At 36.2% G+C, this 22,751-nt stretch overlaps 1 non-coding gene across 1 annotated transcript; it reads left to right on the top strand.

Moving 5' to 3' along the window:
• Positions 1–12,945: 12,945 nt before the first annotated feature.
• Positions 12,946–13,051, top strand: LOC115931379 (U6 spliceosomal RNA). Its single transcript, XR_004067879.1, has one exon. It is a non-coding gene; the product is annotated as a U6 spliceosomal RNA (small nuclear RNA).
• Positions 13,052–22,751: the final 9,700 nt, after the last annotated feature.

Genomic DNA, 22,751 nt, shown 5'->3' with positions numbered 1-22,751 from the left:
CCCTGTTCCAATAATGGCTGTCTTCTCTCATAAATGTGTGTAAATCTCTTCACTTCTCTGTGTCCCAATTTTCCTGGGGGATTGGGCTTAATCACATCTAAGCTCCTTTCCTGTGATTCTATTTCAATGAGCAAAGGTGTCTATATAATATTAAATGTATTTTATATTTCATTTTATATTTTTTCCCTTAGATTAAGATATAGCAAGGAATCTCATCACCTTGGAAAGTTTGAGGAAATTCACACCTAGATGAGATAGAAATGCAGTGCTTGTATCTTTCATTCTCTGTTTTTCTTTTAGATCAGCTCTTTCCATTTCTGCAGTTTCCTAGATATGTTGATGTTTAAAATCATCCCTGCCATTATAATTCTGAAGTTATTTTTATCTTTTTATTCTATAAAAACTTCTTTATAGTCTCATCCTCCTTGGGCCTCCAACTCAACAATTTCAAGGAGCATTTCAATGATTTTGCTTACAAATGTAAGCAGGAACTTTAATTGTCTCCACAAGAAGATGCTGAAATAGATAAAAGGTTGTGAAAACACCTACCAGAGTGAAAGCGTTTCTATGCAGGGACCTTCTAGCCCTCTAGCAAGGACTCCACTCAGTTGCAAAGCTAAATGCTTCCTTCTCCTTATATCATTTATTTTGTAATCTACGTCTGTGTTAAAAGACTTACAAAAAGAAGGATGGTATTCTGTTTTTTCAAGTTTGCACAACAAGAATGCCCTTTGCCCTTTTTGCACCAGGTTCATTCTTAGTGAATGCACTGCCGGATGGGCTAAGCCTGGGGAAAAGCAATCAAGAATGTTATGATGTTGCTTTAATACAAATTTCTGATTTGGCAGAGCCCTTTTACAACCATTTCTTATTAAAAGTTTGAGAATCAAGAAGCCTTTTCACAGCAAAATCTTTGGGCCAACTATGATTCACTAGCAATAAGCACTTCACATCATGTCTGCAATCATTATCAAGAGACTTGATTTGTACACATGAATGGAAGCTTCTTTTGGTTTTCCAGTTGCCAATTCAGTCATCTCCACTCCCAGATGTTAATCACCATCCTATAGCATCAGATTAAGAAATGGAAGAAAAAATATCCTCATTTACTGTCTGAAGAGGAGTATATGTATATCCTACAGAGATAAAAATTGCATACTAACAAAGTAGAAGACATTTTATTTTATATTTATATCCTGCTTCTAAATTATATGAATTTCCTTAGGAGGACTTGACTTATGTTCCCTTAAAAAATGTATTACAATCACAATTCATTTTTTACTTCATAGGCTATTTGACCTTTAAAAATATTCTCACACAAATAATAAATACTCTTGGTAACAAAAGAAATGATAAGTTGTAGACACACTTATGTATTGATTTATTCTTCCAGTGCAAGGTCCTGGATTTTTTGTCGTAGTTTTTTGTGAACCTTTTCACATTCTTCTCTGTAATTATACATACATACTCACATGCAGTTATTTTGTTTTATTTTCAGTGATATCTTGATATATATAATGTATAAGCAAATACACATGGTATATAAAAAACTTATAATAGATACATTTTATTTTTTCTACTTAATATTTTTTACTTATATTCTTGCCGATCATTTACAATCCAAATATTTTTTAAATAGGCATATTTCTTATGATGAATGTGCCATAATCATTTATTGTCAGTCCCCTATTTATAAACATTTAAGTGGTTATATACATTTTGCAGCTGCAAACTTTTCCCTAGATAGTAATGCCCCATGTTTCTTTATTTAGGCTTTTAAAAAGTTTTGTTTTCCTTAGGTACGGGGCTGAACTTCTAGTTTTAAAAATAATGTACATATTTTAATATTAATACTTCCTCCCACATTTTTTCTGAATGAATTTTGACAGTAATTGTCAGTAGCCTGCACTTACTCATTGCACATAAGATTACCATTCTTGGTTGAAGGCAAATAACTCATTGATATTTTAATTTACAATTAATAATGTCAAATTAACTTATTTTATCAAAACAGTTGATAGATATATAGTTCTATATACTTCTAGCTGAAGAGGACACACCTTTATTTTTGATAATTTTTAATGATAAATATTCTTAACATCATATTCCTGCTTACAGAATGTGAACTATTTCAATGTATATTAAAAAAAGGCCATGCAATTATCTTACTAGCAATAATACTTACTAGTAAGTATTGTTTTATTAACAATACTAATCAGTATATATGTAAATAAAATAATTTTAATTTTTTAATGATCCCTTGAAAATTAAATTTTGTTTACGATATATAAGAAAACAATGTATCCTAAGAGATGTTTTCTTTAGAAATTTATTATAAAATATTTAAGATCTATAGAGTCCTGTAAAACTATTTACAGGAATATCTTCATATGCACCATCTAGTATACAACTAAATAAATAAATAAAACCTTACCAAGTCAGTTGAAGTCATGTGTGTACTCTGTATCAATTGTGTAAACTCCTTTTGATAGAGATAACCAGTATCTTTAAATTTTTGTTTCTTATTCTCATGCATTTCTGAATATTTTGTAATATACATTGTTAATCAAATAATATATAGTGTTGCATTCTTTACATGTTGTTTAACTTTACAGATAAAATATTAATACTCTATGTCAGGGGTCCCCAACCCCCTGGCCGCAGAGTGGTACTTGTCCATGGACTGTTAAGAACCAGGCCGCACAGCAGGAGGTGAGTGGTAGGCAAGTAAGCATTACAGCCTGAGCTCCGCCTCCTGTCAGATTAGCTGTGGCATCGGATTCTCATAGGAACTCAAACCCTGTTGTGAACTGCAAGTTGAGGGATCTAGGTTGCTCGCTCCTTATGAGAAGCTAATTCCTGATGATCTGAGGTGGAACAGTTTCACCCCAAAACCATCCCCACAACATCTGTGGAAAAGTTGTCTTTCATGAAACCGGTCTCTAGTGCCAAAAAGATTGGGGACTGCTGTTGTATGTGTTCTTTTGGAATTTGTTTCTATTTCTCAACACCAGGTTTAAGATTTTCACCAATGTAATCTAGAGTTTATATATACAGCATTTGTCTATGTGTAGTATTTTATTCTATGGATATACCCATAATTTATTTACCCATTTTGTTTTTGATTGACATAGAGTTTGTTTCCAATATATTGCTCTAGTAAACTATGTTGTTACTCATGTCTTAAACATTATTTATTTGTTTATTTTTGCAAATGTATGAGAATTCCTTTGCATTATAACTAGAGGTAGAGTGGCTGGATTGTAGACTATAAACATCCACTCTACTATATATTGCAAAATATTTTCATAAGTGCAATTGTTATTTTCAAAATAATATATTAATGTCTTGGAAATGTATTCTATCATAAAAAAATTAAAACTATTTTTATTTTAAAATTTTGAATTTCATTATGCATTGTGTTTATAAATTACCTTTTTTGCAGTTACTAACATTTGGATATTTAAATCTCTATGAATAATAATTATTTATCTCTGTTCTGAATTTCATTGTATTTTAATGGTATTTTCACAGTTTTATCTATATACTTCATCCCTTTTATGAATAGTGTTTCTAAGTAATTTTACGGATTTCTGTTATGATTGTGAATAGGATTTTTAAACTAATTAAATTTCTAGCTAACTATGGACTGTATATCTTGCTCTTTTTTCAGTAAGTCAATCAAATCCTCTAATCTTAGTAGTTTTTATGTGAGACATGTTGATTTTCATAGTAACTTATTTTATTATTTCCAGTGATGTTGGTCTTGCTTAATATTTAAAATAATTTAATTAGAAATAATAGGTAGTGTGATTTAAATTTTTCAGCACAACAAACATATGAATAAATACTTTCATGAAGAAACACATTTCATTTGCTGTAATAAATATTTACTTTAGAAAGCATAATTTTTTCTCAGTTCAATTATGGGAAACCTTTATTTTATAAAATAAGATTTGTTTTCTCTTAAATATAGCAAATTCACATTTCAAAAAAGTAAAGAATAAATATTGCCACTCAATTAAAGTGACCTGTGCCACTGTTCTAGATGCCCTTAAAGAAGGATTAATTTAAGGTAGAATGTGTTTATAGGATCCAAATAGATGGGTTGAGAAATCACATCTGAGTAACCTGGAGAGATGCTTTTGGAACAAGTGAGCATTGAAGCTGAGGTGGAAAACGAAGTGGTGAATTCCTATTTGAATTCTGATTTTGAAATTTGGTGGCTATGTGAAATTGGAGAGTCAATTATTCTCTGTGATTCAAAGATCAGTTGTCTGTAAAATGAGGACTTTCAGTTATATAAAGCTAAACTAGCTTAATTATTTCTACTTCTGTATATAAGACAGAGCATAAATGTAAAGCATGCAGAGTGAGATATATGAAATTGTTTCTTCTGGATGCAATAACATTCAATGAGCAGAGAAGTGTGAATGATTATTAGAGCAAATTCTGGTAGGAATCATTAAATTCTGAGTTCTGTGCTGTTGATTCTATCTAATGGTGAGGTGGTTAGTATAACAGTCTATCTCTTCAACCCATACTAACAAAAATTATGAAGTTAGCCATGAACTTCAACAACACATTCTTTTTCTGTTTTAGAACATAACAAATGAACAAACAAACCATTTCAAAACAATGAACTCTTAAAAATTATTGTTAAAGTTCATGAACTTATATTTTTTGTCTTAATTTCTGGCTTTCTTACACGTGGTTAAGTATAATTCTGACACACTTAGCTCTCCCCGTTCTTGGCAAGTTATAAAAGAGCAATTGACCCACAGCAGAAAGAATTTGTAGAATAAGGGACAATGAAGTACTTATGAAGTATTATGTGCTGACTATTTAACCTGGAAGAAACAGATAGAAAGACATACTTTATAATATAGTACTTATGTGTACATTTATATATGTGTGTGCTTATGCATATGCAAAAGCAGTGTGTGTGTATATATAGACAGTATATGCATATATAAAAACAGCATATACATATATACATGTACATATGTATGTATATAAAAGTGTGCTTGCATGAGAGCACACACACACACACACACACACACACACACACACACACATATGTCTCTGTTTAGGACCAGCTGGTATAACAGCCATATGTAACTTAATGTGTATAGAATATTGCTCTATAAAACAGATCTAACATATGACCTAACCTGCAATATAAACTACTCTTTGTTTGGCAAATAAACAAAAAATGAGTATTTCCTAGGGAAATAAAAACAACATATTTGATTTTTCTGTTTTCATTCTTGTCAAGCACTACATTTGCTTTCACATTTCATAGTTAGGTAAAGCAGAGTAATTAACATCACATATTTATTCTTACTTCATTAGTGACATTTACACCTGCGCTATTACAAAAATGCGCTAATGTTTTATTTATGATTTCTTTATAGCCTTCCTTATTGCCATTCACATCATTCACATTTAACAAAGACAGAAACTAATAAAAGCCAGGTATTGGGTATTATTTATTTTGTCCCTGGCATGATAACACCTTTAATGAAAAAAGAAATAAAACTTAGGTGGCAGTAATTACCCCAGTCACATTTACCTCACTACGCAGATGGAGTATAATGCACTAAGTTTCTAGGCTGTGTCCTTCATGTATTCACATCACAGTGAAAAATACACAGAGCTGTCACTAAGCATAAGTCAAGCTGAACAAATGGTTTTTTAATTTGAACTAGAAAATACAGTCAACCTACTGTACTTGATCTTATATGGAAGGACATTACAAAGACCTAAAAGAGGTTAAAACATTTAAAATAGTGAAACTGAGAAGTGCAGGGTGATGGGGGTGAGATGTTTAAAGTGAAGCAATGTAACAATACATCAACATATGAATTAATAGAAATACTTTGCTATGAACATACATTATAGAAAAGGAATATTACAAAAGACATACAAGTTGAATGCAGATGAATATGTGTAAAAAAGAGGCTATAATGAGTCCTAAAGAGATTAATGATTTAGATTAAGAGACAAAGCTGAAATAGTGGGATAGTTATTAAAACCTTGTAGTCAAAAATCAGGATGGCAGAGTACTACAACCATTAATCTGCTAAATCTGATTTAGGGCAGTCACAAAAAAATGGCAAGTGCTTTTAACATATGGACCTATCCTGTTTGTGACAACTGTCCATAAATCAATGATGCATGAACAAAAGCTTTATGGAGGGCTAAATAAAACTGGAGTGTTCAAATTGGAGCGGTTTAAAAATGCTATAATAATTTTAGGACACATTTAATATATTATGCTCAAACATATTCTTCACAAAAAATGTGTTGCTTGCAAAGGCAAAGTGAAGATATTTAATTTAAATTTTTCATTTTCTATCAAATTATTTCCTTAAACTTAGAATGTGAAAAAAATATACATTGATTATGATATAATATGCACATTCACTAAATGTATTACCAATACAGAGAAGGTAGTTTGGTAGATATTTTATTTATATATATATATATATATATAAAGTCATATAATAATTACCTTAAGATAGATATTATTATTTCCATATAATAGATTAGGAACCAGGGGCCAGTTGAGTTGCATAATACATGCAATGAAGCTATTTTATTCAGACATTCTGACTTCAGGCTCAATGCTTTCTGAATTACCCTAGAAATTCTTACATTTCAGGTTTATTTCCAGGTACCTCACAGTATGACTGTATTTAGTGAGAAGGCCTTTCACGGGGCGATTAAGTTAAAATGAGGCCATTTAGGGATGCTCATCCAATCTGACTGGTGCCCTTTATAAGAGGAAATTTGGGCATACAAAGAGTCATCTAGGATGCACACACACAGAGGGAAGACCATGTGTGAACATATCAAAAAGACAGACATCTGGAAGCCCAGAAGAGAGGCATCAGAATAAAACTGCCTTGATCTTGGACTTCTAGCCTCCAGTCATTAAGTATATATACATAATATATACATAATATATACTTAAATATGTATTGCTTAAGCCAATCATACTGTTGTATTTTGTCACGGCAGCCTTAGAGAACCAATACACCTTCTGATCTAGGAAGTAGAAAAGATATTGTTAAACAGTAAAGTAGGTAATTATACTCAAATAATTACCATTATATAAATATATACACACACATAATGGAATATATATATATAATGAAATATATGTGAAATATAACTATGTGTGTGTGTATATATGTGTGTGTGTGTGTATACACAGTTTAAGCTTCCAGAATTTAAAAATATTTTGTCATTTCCTATTTATTTGTCTCATTATATGGAGTGATACTGGTTCAGATGATCTGGTTATGTGGCCCCTGGACCAACAACCTCAGGTTAGTGAATGGAGCTGGCATGTTTCTTTCTCCAGAAATTACTCAGACCCTACCCAGAACCTCAACCTAGTGTTGGAGACGCCCTTGATCTATTGCATTGCTTAATTCAAAAACTGTTGAAACTGAGCTCTTCTGTTAATAGTATTAAAAATATGAAATAACATTCTTGAGATCCTGTTAATAACAATTTAACTGTAGTAACCAGTTTGCTTCTCTCTCTTTATATTAGGTAAGACTTTCAAGATATAAAACAGGCTGGGCGCAGTGGCTCATGCCTGTAATCCCAGCACTTTGGGAGGCCCCGGCGGGCGGATCATGAGGTCAGGAGATGGAGGCCATCCTGGCTAACATGGTGAAACCCCGTTTCTACTAAAAAAGTACAAAAAAAAAAATTAGCCGTGCATAGTGGCGGGCGCCTGTAGTCCCAGCTACTTGGGAGGCTGAAGCAGGAGAATAGCGTGAACCCGGGAGGCAGAGGTTGCAGTGAACCAAGATCACACCACTGCACTCCAGCCTGGGCAACAGAGCGAGACTCCATCAAAAAAAAAGCAGAAAAAAAAAAAAAAAGATATAAAACGAATTGGGCTTGTAATCCCAGCACTTTGGGAGGCTATAGCTGGTGGATCACCTGAGGTCAGGAGTTTGAGACCAGCCTGGCCAATGTGGTGAAACCCCGTCTCCACTAAAAATACAAAAATTAGCCCGGAACGGTGGAGGGCACCTGTAATCACAGCTACTCAGGAGGCTGAGGCAGAAGAATTGCTTGAACCTGGGAGGCGGAGGTTGCAGTGAGCTGAGATCATACCATTGCACTCCAGCCGGGTGACAAGAGCAAAACTCCACCTCAATAAATAAATAAATAAATAAATAAATAAATAAATAAATAAATAAATAAGGAATTTACTGGTTATACTGTTTTCCAAAGAAAATTGTAGGGGTTGGAGTCAGGAGAAGATGGAAAGGCACCACCCCAACCACCATAAAAACTTTGTTTAAAAACAAAAATCTCCCAGTAGGAAAGTAGGATGAGACAGATAAAAGAGAATATCATTAATGATGAGGACAGAAAAGTTCCAAAACAAAAAGTACAAAAATGACTTATGAACTCTAAAATCACTTTAAAAGGTATTGAAAAATCAGAATACAGGTTTAAACACAAGCTGTTCAGGACAAGGATATTAGCTTTCCAACTAATTTTGAGATTTTAAATTTTACCATATTCCTTTGGAAACTTTAAATTCACAATGTATTTAACATCTTTAAAACTCAGAGAAGACATAGAAGCAGCTACCTGTTAGTTATCTAATTAATCAAATTTGTACAAATATTTTAGTGGAAATTCAGTCAGCATATCTAACTCAGAATTATTCAGTCAATGCATATTATTTTAAAAAATGATCAACAGCTAAAATCAAACAATAAAAAATAGGAGTTATTCTTACGGTACTCCTGGAAAAGTCTAGGCCTATAAGTCCCTATACACATGTCACTGCTATTTTATGTGGTATATTACTGAAGGTTCCTTGAATAAGGATAAAATGTACGGGAATTTTTTGTTCTTTACATTCTAAGTATTTTAAATATGGAAACATCATAAGCACTGGTTGCAAAGCATATTATTAAAATAGATTTTTAAAACTCTTATTTACTTATAAGAAGAAACAAATACTCAAGTTAAAAAAAAAGTTAGACATATTAATTTAACAGGATTTACTTGAGCAAAGAACAATTTATGGATCAGGCAGCACTCAGGACCAGAAGAGATTAAGAGAGCTCCATTTTAGCAGCATGAACGAGTGACATTTTATGAGCTGAATGTAGACATGAGGTAAAGAAATTACTTGATTGGCTACAGCCAGGCATTTGTTTATTTTAGGTGTAATCCTGTGGAAAGTCCTTAATTAGAGGACAATTGTCAGTTTCTGACAGGTAAATCTTACGTTTCATTTCAATCTTCACATTGGGCTTCAGCTTGTTTATGTAGGAATTCAAGACATGGGAGCTGTCTCAGCCTAATGGCCTCTCAACTGAAATTATTTTTAATGTTAAGAAAACTAAAATCCCTGAAATCTCTTCTAAGGCAGTTAAAACCAGATAACTAACTAATTGAAGACAATGAAAAGATTTTTGAGTATCATCTGACAACACTTTGTTAGCAGCAGAACTTATCCGACTCACACAGCACCAAAGTATGTTACTGGTGGCAAATCCATATGGGTCTGAAGGAACCTCAGTTCTTCTCTCCTCAGAAGAAAGAATTTGACTGAGGGGCATAAGGCAGAGGAGAGACCAAGGCCAGTTTTAGAGCAAAAGTGAAAGTTTATTAAAAAGCTTTAGAGCAGGAAACAAAAGGAAGCAAAGTACACTTGGAAGAAGGCTAAGCAGGTGAGTTGAAAGACAAGTGCACGATTTGCCCTTTGACTTAGGATTTTATATGTTGGCATATACTTCAAGGTCTTGCATCCTTTGTCCACTGATTCTTCCCTTAGGGTGAGCTGCACCCATGCACAGTGTCCTATGAGCACTTGGGAAGGGAGCACCCACAGTGTGTTTACTGGAGTTGTACATATGCTTACTTGAGGCATTCTTCCTCATCAGTCAAATATCCCTAGGAGGTCATATACAAGTAGAAATCTGTCATTTTGCATTTTAATGTGCATGCTTGAGCCCGCTTGCCCAAATCCAGAGATCTTATCAGGAAGCTGCTAATCACCAGTTTCAGGTGTTTTCCGTCACTGGGAGACTGCCTTTCCCTGGTGCTGGCTGTGATCAATTATTACTGTAGAGAGACAGTTAACAACTGCCTGGTGGCCTGACATGCCTGGTGCATGTGGAGTTGGGGAGCCCTTTCTTGCCCTGCTCATTCTGACCAGCTACCTACTATAACAATTTGATTTACTGAAATAAAAAAAAAATTAAAGCTGTGGTTTTTATGTAAACTTTTTTACTCTTTTAGATTAAGATTTGATAAACTTTTCTAATTAAAATGTTATCTTTATAATAAAATTAAGACTAAGACTGCACTCTTATAAAACAAACAGTATCATCATAGTATTTCTAATGAGAAAAACTGGAAAAAAGCATTGTTTTAAACTTTACTAATTCTGTAAATCAAAGCAAAGATACTAAACTAATACCAACTAAACGATAGTTGGCATTACGGTACTTTAAAACATAAGAGAGCTCAATGATGTAGTGAAAGAAAAATAGAGTAAGAGTTAAGTCTGAGGATCTAGTCCTGGTTCTGGGGCATCAGTTAAACAAGTGGCCTGGGTATGTTATTTAGACAAATAGCCCAAATATTCTCATCACTAACAGTAGCAGTTAGCTAAGGGATATTGCAACCCCTATCTGTATAGGGGAAAACATCTTTTTTTCTGTACCCTTCATAGTTTTTTACTGGGTTTTCTGTGAAAAAAACACAAATTAACAGGAGAAAAACAAATAACATTTATTAACATTTATAGTTAAATATATACATGGGAGACACCAGAAGGTGAGTAATTTTATAAAGTATATCTCAAAGAATACTTTTAAACTTTAGACTTAAATATCATCATTACCTAAAAGAAAAAAGTGTGTGGGGAAAGACCCGGTTAAGATGAAATGATGAGGAAAATCACCTTTAACAAAGGCATGGTTTGTTATGCAGATTTAATTCCATGCCTTCTTCATTCAGTCATTTCTCAATTCCTGGTGCAGAGAGGAAGACACCCCTACAAACAGAAATTATCTTTTTTGATGTAAATTTCTCTTACAGAAAGACAAATTTTCAGAGTGACTTGTGTCTGTTTCTCAGAGTAACCAGCTCAAAATAATCAATATGCCTAAGAAGCACTTTTTAGGGTGGCATATTCTGGTCTCCAACAGTCATATTTTGAGTGATGTGTTTGGAGTCCCACTGTCTGTATAGTCCATTCTCACTTATAAATAATAGAATATATTATTTATAAAATTATCTCCACTCTTATTGGACATAGTTCTAATTTAATTCTTTTAACATTTGAATACACTCAGAATGTAAAATTATTGAAATTTCTATAATAAAAATATAATTCTCATATTTTACAGTTGAAATATAAACAATATATCACCAACTGAAGTTAGACTAGAAGAACATATCCTTAAAAGAAATACTACGACTTCATATGTGTTTGAACTACAGTGATACTTCACCTTCTAAGAGCTTTAAAATATTCGATCATTGGACAATTTGTCTCTCAGATATATTCAATTGAGAATTTGTCCCTGGATATTTGTACTCAAATATACTACAACCAAAAGTTGAAACTTAGGTAACAGGAAATTGTTCTGATATATGTGTTACAGGAAAGTGGTCCTGATCCAGACCTCAAGAGAGGGTTCTTGGATGTCACACAAGAAAGAATCCAGGGCAAGTCCATAGAGTAAAGCGAAAGCAAGTTTATTAAGAAAGTAAAAAAATAAAAGAACGGCTACTCCATAGAATGGCACCAAGGGCTGCTGGTTGCTTATTTTTATGGTTAATTGTTGACTATATGCTAAACAAGGGATGTATTATTCACACCTCCCCTTTTTAGACCATATAGGGTAACTTCTTGATGCTGCCATGGCATTTGTGAACTGTCATGGTGATGGTGGAAGCAGTGAGAATGACCAGAGGTCACTCTTGTGGCCATCTTGGTTTTGGGGGGTTTTAGCCAGCTTCTTTACTGCATCCTGTTTTATCAGCAAGGTCTTTACGACCTGTATCTTGTGCCAATCTCCAATCTCATCCTGTGACTTAGAATGCCTAACCATCTGAGAATGAAGCCCAGTAGATTTCAGGCATATTTTACCCAGCTCCTATTCCAGATGGAGTTCCTCTGGTTCAAACGCCTCTGACATATGAAGTCAAAGGGAGTCGAAAGTATTATTTTCAGATTGATCACACCACATACATTCAGCAAAATATGAGTCTGACATACCAGAAATGATAATAGAAACAAAAATAAATTTCAGTGGGGTTAATGAGTAAAATTATTGTTTGTAAATTCAAAATATGAATCTAGACATATAATTTTTCCTTTTTGGGAATGTGTTATGTTAAAGAGAAACTTTGGACAGATTAAACTTAACAGAGTTTAACTGAGCAAAGAACAATTCATGAATTGAGCACCACCACCACACTCCCCTTACAGATAATGGAAGTGAGGAACAGAAACAGATTGGTTACAGCCTGGCATTTGTCTTATGCTAACACTGTTGTAACAGTTCATCACTTTTGGCTGAAACTTGGTGATTTGTACAAGAATAGGTTACAGTCTGTTTAAACATCCACTTCAAGTTACAGTTCACTATGTATGTAGGAACTTTTAAGCTGAACTTACAAGGAGGTTGCTTTAGGCTAAACTTAATTTAACAGTTACATGAATCGATATATGGAAACATATCTACAATTGTCTGAACATAAGTGACCTTGCACTTATGGTATAACAAATTATGCCACTTGAAGAAGGCAATGGCTAGTAAGGTTGAAGTGTTGACAATAATGGACTGCAGTGTATCTTGAAATGAACACACCTATTCATTGGGAGAAGTAAAATAAATTTTTTATAAAAAATAAAACCACTAAAAAATTAAAATTTGAGTGCTCGCTTTAGTAGTACATATATAAAATTGGAACGATACAGAGAAGATTAGCATGGCCTCTGTGTAAGGATGACACGCAAATTCATGAAGTGTTCCATATTTTTGGCCAGGATCATCCTGATACCAAAACCTGGCAGAGACACAACAAAAAAAGGAAACTTCAGGCCAATATCCCTGATGAACATCAATGTGAAAATGCTCAATAAAATACTGGCAAACCGAATCCAGCAGTACATCAAACAACTTATCCACCACTATCAATTTGGCTTCATTCCCAAGATGCAAGGCTGGTTCAGCATATGCAAATCAATAAATGTAATCCATCACATAAACAGAACCAATGACAAAAACCACTTCATTATCTCAATAGATACTGAAAAGGCCTTTGATAAATTCAACATCCCTTCATGATAAAAACTCACAATAAACTAGGTATTGATGGAACATATCTGAAAATAATGAGATCTATTTATGACAAAGCCACAGCCAATATAATCCTGAATGAGCAAAAGCTGGAAGCATTCCCTTTGAAAACCAGCACAAGATGAGGATCCCCCTCTCACCACTCCTATTCAACATAGTATTGGAAGTTCTGGCCAGGGCAATCAGACAAGTGAAAGAAATAATGGGTATTGAAAAAGGAAAAGAGGAAATCATATTATCTTTGTTTGTAGAATACATGATTCTTTATTTAGAAAACCCAATAATTTCAGCCCAAAGACTCCTTAAGCAGATAAGCAACTTCAGCAGTCTCAGGATACAAAATTAATGTGCAAAAATCACAAACATTCCTATACACCAACAATAGACAAGCAGAGAGCCAAATCATGAGTGAACACCCATTCACAATTGTTACAAAGAGAATAAAATATCTAAGCTTACAGCTAACAAGGGACATGTAGGACCTTTTCAGGGAGAACTAAAATCTACTGCTCAAGGGTATAAGAGAGGATACAAACAAATGGAAAAACATTCCACCCTCATGGATAGAAAGAATCAATATCATGAAAATGGCCATACTGCCCAAAGTAGTTTATAGATTCAATGCTATTCCCATCAAACTACCATTGATATTCTTCATGAAATTAGATAAAACTATTTTAAAATTCATATGGAACCAAAAACGACCTTGCATAGCCAAGACAATCCTAAGCAAAAGGAGGAAAGATGGATGCATCATGCTACCAGACTTCAAACTATACCACAAGGCTACAGTAACAAAAACAGCATGGTACTGGTACGAAAACAGACACATAGACAATGGAACAGAACAGAGAACTCAGAAATAAGACCATACATCTACAACCATCTCATCTTCAACAAACATGACAAAAACAGGCAATGGGGAAAGGATTCCATATTTAATAAATGGTGCTGGAAAAACTGGCTAGCCATATGTAGAAAGCTGAAACTGGATCCCTTCCTTACACCGTATACTAAAATTACTCAAGATGGATTAGAGACTTAAACATAAGACCTAAAACCATAAAAAACCCTAGAAGAAAACCTAGGCAATACCATTCAGGACACAGGCATGGGCAAAGACTTCATGACTGAAACACCAAAAGCAATTGCAACAAAAGCTAAAATTGACAAATGGGATTTAATTAAACTCAAGAGCTTCTGCACAGCAAAAGAAACTATCATCAAAGTGAAAATGCAACCTAGAGAATGAGAGAAAATTTTTGGAATCTACCCATCTGACAAAGGCCTAATATCCAGAATTTATAAGGAACTTAAACAAATTTACAAGAAAAAAAAATCAAAAAGTGGGCAATGGATATGAACAGACACTTCGCAAAAGAAGACATATATGCAGCCAACAAACATTAAAAAAAAAGCTCAACATCACTGATCATTAGAGAAATGCAAATAAAAACCACGATGAGATACCACCTCATGCCAATCAGAATGGTGATTATTAAAAAGTTATGAAACAAGAGATGCTGGCAAGGCTGAGGAGAAATAGGAATGCTTTTATACTGTTGGTTGGGATGTAAATTAGTTCAACCATTGCAGAAGACCGTGTGGAGATTCTTAAAGGATCTAAAACCAGAAATACCATTTGACCCAGCAATCCCATTACTGGGTATATACCCAAATGAACATATATCATTCCATTATAAAGATACATGCACACATATGTTTACTGCAGCACTATTCACATTATCAAAGACATGGAACCAACCCAAATGGCCATAAATGATGGACTGGATAAAGAAAATGTGGTACATATACACCATGGAATACTACGCAGCCATTCAAAGGAATGAGATCATGTCCTTCGCAGGGATATGGATGAAGCTGGAAACCATCATCCTCAGCAAACTAACACAGGAACAGAAAACCAAACACCGCATTTTCTCACTCATAACTGGGAGCTGAACAATGAGAACACATGAACACAGGGAGGGAAACAACACACACACTGGGGCCTGTCAGTGGCAGGGTTGGGGGGCAAGGGGTGGGAGAGCATCAAGATAAATAGCTAATGCATGAGGAGCTTAAAATTGGATGGGTGTGGTGGTTCACACCTGTAACCTAGCACTTTGGAAGTCTGAGGCAGGAGGATCACGAGGTCAGGAGTTTGAGACCAACCTGGCCAACACAGTAAAACCCCGTCTCTACTAAAAATAAAAAAATAAAAAAAAATAGCTGGGTGTGGAAGCAAATGCCTATAATCCCAGCTACTCAGGAGGCTGAGGCATAAAAATTGTTTGAACCTGGGAGGAAGAGGTTGCAGTGAGCCCAGATTGCAGCACTGCACTACAGCCTGGGTGACAGAGCAAGACTCCATCGAAAGAGGAAAGAAGGAAAGAAGGGAAGAAGGAAAGAAAGAAAAGAAAAGAAAAGAAAGAAGGAAGGAAGGAGAGAAAGAAAGGAAAGAAAGAAGGAAGGAAGGAAGGAAAGAAAGAAAAGAAAGAAGGAAGGAAGGAAAGAAAGAAAGAAAGAAAGAACGAACGAACGAACGAACGAAAGAAAGAAAGAGAGAGAACCTCAGGTGATGGGTCGATGGGTGCAGCAAACCACCATGGCACATTTATACCTATGAAACAAACCTGCACATTCTGCACATGTATCTCATAACTTAAAGTAAAAAAACAACAAACAAACAAAAGATTTCCAAATGCAGGTAAAGCTCAAAGCTGCAGCAGCCATTTTGGTGTCATGAGGGTAACAAGCCTAAAAGGGAATGCCAGCATGCCAAATATGGTGAGCACGATGTTACATAGAAACTCTGTCTTGCATTATGTTGGTGAGGTGCTGAAATAACCAAACTAGGGGCAAAAAATGTATTTTATTGTTAACTTTCATACAATGTTGCTGCTGAAAAATCTGTTATGTATTTGTATAATACAAATTTTTTTAAAAAATTAGAACATTTTCTTTGTAATAAATAATAAAATGATTAAATTTCTTGTTAATAACTGTTTTAAAATAAATAAATAAATACAATTTGAATTTGACCTGCAGGGCTTGATCTCAATTGACCAATTTGACCTGCAGGGACAAATTGTTCACTGGAAGAATCAATGAAAGAATTTGACCTACGAGGACAAATTGTTCAATTGTTATAAAATTTTCAGTATTTCTAAAGTTATGATTTATAAACATTAGAAATTAAAAATTTTACTTCATTTGTTAGTAAATATAGTTTTTAAACAGACATATTTTACAGAAATTGTTTCTAAAGATTTTCTCATTGACAAAGTGAAGAATATCTAAACTTTTTAATAATGGCTGTATGTATAATATTAAATTTCTGTCCAGTACCTGAAAAAATATTGTGCTGTTACACTGATTTATCTAAAAAAATTACAGTATTTGATTTTGAATTGTATGACCAGAATTTACTTGTTAGAATCCAGTTCATATTTTTGTATGCATCCTTACGTTGTGTTCAGTGGGACACAGAGCCTTACACCTCTTTCACGTCTCATTCAAATTATTACGGAAATGTAAGTGGCCACCTAGTCTTTTCTCTATCTTCCATTTGTAAACTATCTTACATTTTTCTGTCATAGCTATTTCCCTAAAACGAATATCCGATACGGTGTGTCATCCTTCTGTTCAAAAATCTCCAGTGACTTCCTGATGCTAACACTGTTAAAAAAAATAAAAATGGCCAGGTTTGGTGTCTCATGCCTGTAATCCCAGCACTTTGGGAGGGTGAGGCAGAAGGACCACTTGAGCCCAGGAATTCTAGAACAGCCTGTGCAATGCAATGAGACCCCATTTCTACAAAAAATAAAAAAGCTGACTGAGCATAGTTGTGTACACCTGTGGTCCCAGTTATGTAAGAGGTTGAGGTAGGAGGATCACTTTAGCCCAGGCAATTGAGGCTGCAGTGAGCCATGTTTAGGCCACTGTACTCCAGCCTGGATGACAGAGTGATACCCTATCTCAAAAAAAAAAAAAAAAAAAAAAAAAAAAAAAGTCAAAAGGAAAAAAGAAAATAGGTATTCACTGTGATAACAATGATTCTTGTGAAAGCCCAGTAAGAAAGACTATTCAGTTCAGAGTGGTAAGTATAGAGACCACTGCAATGGGATTTTGCAGTGGGGAAGAGAGACTGGGTTTCACTAAGTATGGGCAATGAGGATACAGCACGACTTGGTCATTTATAGCCAAGGACAGGGTGAAGTTCAGTGGATGGAAAATTACTAAGAGGAAATATCAGAGGTCAGGGGTATTCTGGCTAAACTGACCTAGGAGGATTCCAGCTGAAGACAGGCTAGAGTGATCAGATATTACCTGGGGGATGGTGGAGAATGAAAAACCACATCCAATACCAAGAATGATCGTATATCAAAGGTAGAAATTCTTGCTCAACTGATCTAGCAAGGTTCTTAATAAAACCGAATTTTACAAGGAAATGCACAGAGGATTTTCAAAGTTCTGATTAAAGTTTGGTCAAGCAAAAAAAAAAAAAAAATCTTGATGAACATCAGAGTCCAAACTCCTTGCTATGCTTGTGATCTGGTCCTGGCACATCACTAGTAGTCTCTAGTTTTGTTCTTCTTCTACCTGCATGAGTCCCTATTCCCTCCAAAATAACATTGAAATTCAATAAAAATACTTAAATTCTGGCTCCTCAAGCACACATACAAATTCACATACACACACAGACACACGCCCCACTGACTTGACCATAGTCAGCTATACCTTCTTGCTTATCAGGACACTTCTCCTTTCATCCTTTATTTGGACCACAGTGGACTCCCTGCCCATTTCCAAACATGCATATGTTTCTTCTGTCTCTATTTATTTGACACTCTTACCCTCCGTGCCATCTGTATGACTCAAAATCTTATACCTACTTCAGAACAAAGCCTACATGAAATCTTTTCAGAAGCACTTACCTCGATTATTTCTTCCAAAATTATACTCCCAAGAGACTTGTTTTCAATAAACCCTTACAATATTCTCCACTCATTACTTTTGATATTATAGTGATAAATTTGACTGCCTTGCTGATAGATTGTAAACATTGCAAAAGCAGAAATTATTCCATTCATTTTCTCTCTTCTACAGTATAATAATAATTTAAATATTTAATGAATGATAAATACAAATATGATTTATAGAAAACAATTATTATGTAAATTCTCTAGACTTTATATGAATTTAATTCACTACATTTCAGGTATCTTTCGGAAATAAATAGAATATAATTATGGAAAGTATATGCATTTCAAAGAAACTTCTTATATTTTATCTGAAGATACTGCAATCACTTTGGCATGAATAAGAAATTAAATTCACAAGAAGACTAAAGACTATGCAAAAAATCTACATTGCATCATTATTTTATAGTAAGACGATCACAATAGGCTTTTGACTGATTTCTCCAGATATGTAGAAACCTATAAGGTAAATCCTTAACTAACTCACAGCCCAACTAACTGTTGTAACACAATGCTGTGTACCTCCTTCCACCTCCTGAATGAAGTCTCATGACTCTGCTACCTAAATCATACAGCCGCACTGAAGTACTGGCCTTCAAACCCCTCATAAGCCAGTCTGTATATCTCCAAATTGACCACTCACTACTTCTGTAAGTGAATTCTTTACTTTCAAAAATTGATCTAATATTTTCCCCATAAAATATGCCACAGATTCCTGCCTCTGCTCCATGACTTACTTCATTCCTACCACCTGGAAAGCCCTTGACTTTTCTCTCCTCTCATTAAAGTTAAACTCGCCATGGAAATTTCACTTAAATGGAGTAACCCACACTGATGCTTCTCTACCCTGAACTCTTATGGAATTTATTATCTGAACTCTTAATTAGTCAAATACACAATGACTACTATGTTGCAATTTAATTTTTTCATGGAAATCCCTTTTCTGCTAAAATAAATTTTAAGAATTTTTTTAGTTTTTTATCAATATTTTTAAATGGCTTTAGTAGATAGTTTACTAAAATACGTTTACAGAAATGTAAGTATATGAATTAAAATATCTGAGAGAATATTTTCTTTTTAAATTGTTTATTATGTGCTATTTTTGGTAGGTAGCTAAAGAAATGATGAGATATGGGCTCTGTACTCCAAAAGTTCATTATCTAATAATAAGAAGAAATAAATAAATTGAAATTAAGTAATGAATATCATAATAAATATGTATACAAGCTGCACTAAAGCTAATCTGAATAACTTTTCTTAAGTTTGGGAGGAAGAAAATGTATGCGACATTCTTCAGTGAGTCTTCAAATACAGGCTTTCAGACAGATAACATGGCAAAAACATTTGAATCAGATGTGTCAAAAGTAGAAAGACAATCAAAGGAAATATAGAAATATTTAGACCTCCCATTTTTAGTGAAGTCTGACACATAGTAGGTACTCATGAATTCATAATTAAATGAGTAAAAGAGTGGCTGATAAGAGGTCATTGGAGGGCCCAGATAAAAATCAACTTAATGAACAGTGTGTACCAAACTCTTTGTTTATAACACATCAGAACCTCATTAGATACGTATGCCCATTTTACAAATTAGGAAACTGAAGCACAGAGAAATAACCTTGCCCCATTTAAAGATAACATGGAGAGCCAGGACTCATCCTCGAATTCATGTAACTCCAGTCATATATCTTTATTATCCATCACCCTATTTCTCGACTTGCTATTGAATTGTAAAACAGATGGCATATGTAGGGAAATACAAACAGCTGAGTCACTATTTGTGAGGTAAGTGATTGGAGAGAGCAAAAGAGTTAGGAACGTATTAAAATGCAATAGTTTTGGTAAAAAAAAATAGGGTCTAACTAAAACATTGGGAGTTTTAAAAAAGAGGGTGATGTCATACTATTTAGCTGGTAGAATGTAGAGAACTGGGAGACAGGCTGGCTGCGATGAGCAAATGAAAATGCGATTTTTAGGACAATGCCCAGGTTTTAACCTATCCCTAGGGCCGCAATGTCTTTAATTTAGGAAAGAAGTGTAGGTGGAAAAGCAGATTTAACCTGAAGAATGTGTTAACTAAGGGGGAATAGTGGATAGTAGCGGATACTTCCATATGCACTGCCAAAATTTCGGTCTGTACCTCAGCAAGGTGGAATACAGAGAATGAGGAGTATATGACTCGCCTTTGAAGAAATGGGTTTGGACTAGTTCACATAGAGGTGTGGATACAGATTTTAAACAGCTTCATGATCATCTAGAGTTTAGAGGTTCTTAAACAAATTGCTAAGGAACAGTCAAAGTAACTGGTAAAAATAGATAGTGGTTTCATGGAACAAAAGAGGTAGAGAGTTTCAAAGCAGAAATCCTCAACATTGTAAGTTGTTGGGATTCACTCAGGATGTTGGCAGAAATACTAAAGGGAAATATTAAGAAAAGTTATAGGGAAAAGTCCCAAACCTTTTTGGAAGGCCGAAAGGTTACATAGCCTGTAGTAATTGAACAGGCTGAAGGCAACCAGTTCTTACCTTAGAGCATTAGGTCATAGTGAGAGGTGACAGCGTGCTGGCAGTCCTCGGAGCCCTCGCTTGCTCTTGGCGCCTCCTCTGCCTGGGCTCCCACTTTGGTGGCATTTGAGGAGCCCTTCAGCCCACCACTGCACTGAGGGAGCCCATTTCTGGGCTGGCCAAGGCTGGAGCCCACTCTCTCAGCTTGCGGGGAGGTGTGGAGGGAGAGGCGCGAGCGGGAACCGGGGCTGCGTGCGGCGCTTGCGGGCCAGCTGGAGTTCCGGGTGGGCGTGGGCTTGGCGGGCCCCGCACTCGGAGCAGCCGGCCAGCCCTGCCGGCCCCGGGCAATGAGGGACTTAACACCCGGGCCAGTGGCTGCGGAGGGTGTGCTGGGTCCCCCAGCAGTGCCAGCCCACCAGCGCTGCGCTCGATTTCTCACCAAGCCTTAGCTGCCTTCCCGCGGGGCAGGGCTCGGGACCTGCAGCCCGCCATGCCTGAGCCTCCCACCCACTCCATGGGCTCCTGTGCGGGCCCGAGCCTCCCGGACGAGCACCACCCCCTGCTCCACGGCGCCCAGTCCCATCGACCACCCAAGGGCTGAGGAGTGCGAGCGCACGGCGCGGGACTGGCGGGCGGCTCCACCTGCAGCCCAGGTGTGGGATCCACTAGGTGAAGCCAGCTGGGCTCCTGAGTCTGGTGGGGACGTGGAGAGTCTTTATGTCTAGCTCACGGATTGTAAATACACCAATCAGCACCCTGTGTTTAGCTCAAGATTTGTGAGTGCACCAATCGACACTCTGTATCTAGCTGCTCTGGTGGGGCCTTGGAGAACCTGTGTGTGGAAACTCTGTATCTAACTAATCTGATGGGGATGTGGAGAACCTTTGTATCTAGCTCAGGGATTGTAAACGCACCAATCAGCGCCCTGTCAAAACAGGCCACTGGGCTCTACCAATCAGCAGGATGTGGGTGGGGCCAGATAAGAGAATAAAAGCAGGCTGCCAGAGCCAGTAGCGGCAACGCGTTGGGGTCTGGTTCCACACAGTGGAACTGTTGTTGTTTCGCTGTTTGCAATAAATCTTGTTACTGCTCACTCTGGGTCCACGCTGCTTTTATGAGCTGTAACACTCACCGCAAAGATCTGCAGCTTCACTCCTGAGCCCAGAGAGACTACCAGCCCACCGGGAGGAACGAACGACTCCAGACGCGCTGCCTTAGGAGCTGTAACACTCACCGCGAAGGTCTGTAGCTTCACTCCTGAGCCAGCGAGACCACGAACCCACCGGAAGGAAGAAACTCTGAACACATTTGAACATCAGAAGGGGCAGACTCCAGACGCGCCACCTTAAGAGCTGTAACACTCACCATGAGGGTGCGCGGCTTCGTTCTTGAAGTCAGTGAGACCGAGAACCCACCAGTTCCGGACACAATAGGGTAAATGCTAGGGATAATAGAGGCTTCCCCAGTTAAGTCTGTTTTCCCAACCTCCATTACCTAACCTTTGAGCCAGATGGCCCCCTCGGCGGGGAGGTCGACCTTGAAAATTGCCCCGTTATGGTATTTACTTTAGACCTCAGTACCTGGGCTTTAATCATTCATAGAACTACTCTCTTAACCACGTTAATTATCCACAAGTGTGTTTACTCAAAGCTGCTGTTGTTAATTCTATACTAAATAAATGGTTGGAGTGCGAGCTGCTCGGGGCTGCGGCTGCCATTCTTTACAGGACTCTCCTTGGAGTCTGTGAGTGGCCTCAGACCCTCAGCTGGACTGGCCAAGCAGAATATCTGCGTGTCAGTGTACTTTATTCATCCATCAGTGAGTCAGGGGTCTGAAAGAGACAAACAGACTCCCCACAGCTATTGCCCCCACGACAGGAGCGCCTGCCTCAG

This window comes from Gorilla gorilla, chromosome 19 (genome assembly GCF_029281585.2).
Source record: "Gorilla gorilla gorilla isolate KB3781 chromosome 19, NHGRI_mGorGor1-v2.1_pri, whole genome shotgun sequence".
Taxonomy (NCBI): Eukaryota; Metazoa; Chordata; class Mammalia; order Primates; family Hominidae; genus Gorilla; species Gorilla gorilla.
The sequence above is the reverse complement of the archived record's forward strand: the minus strand, read 5'-3'. Positions and strand labels throughout refer to the sequence as shown.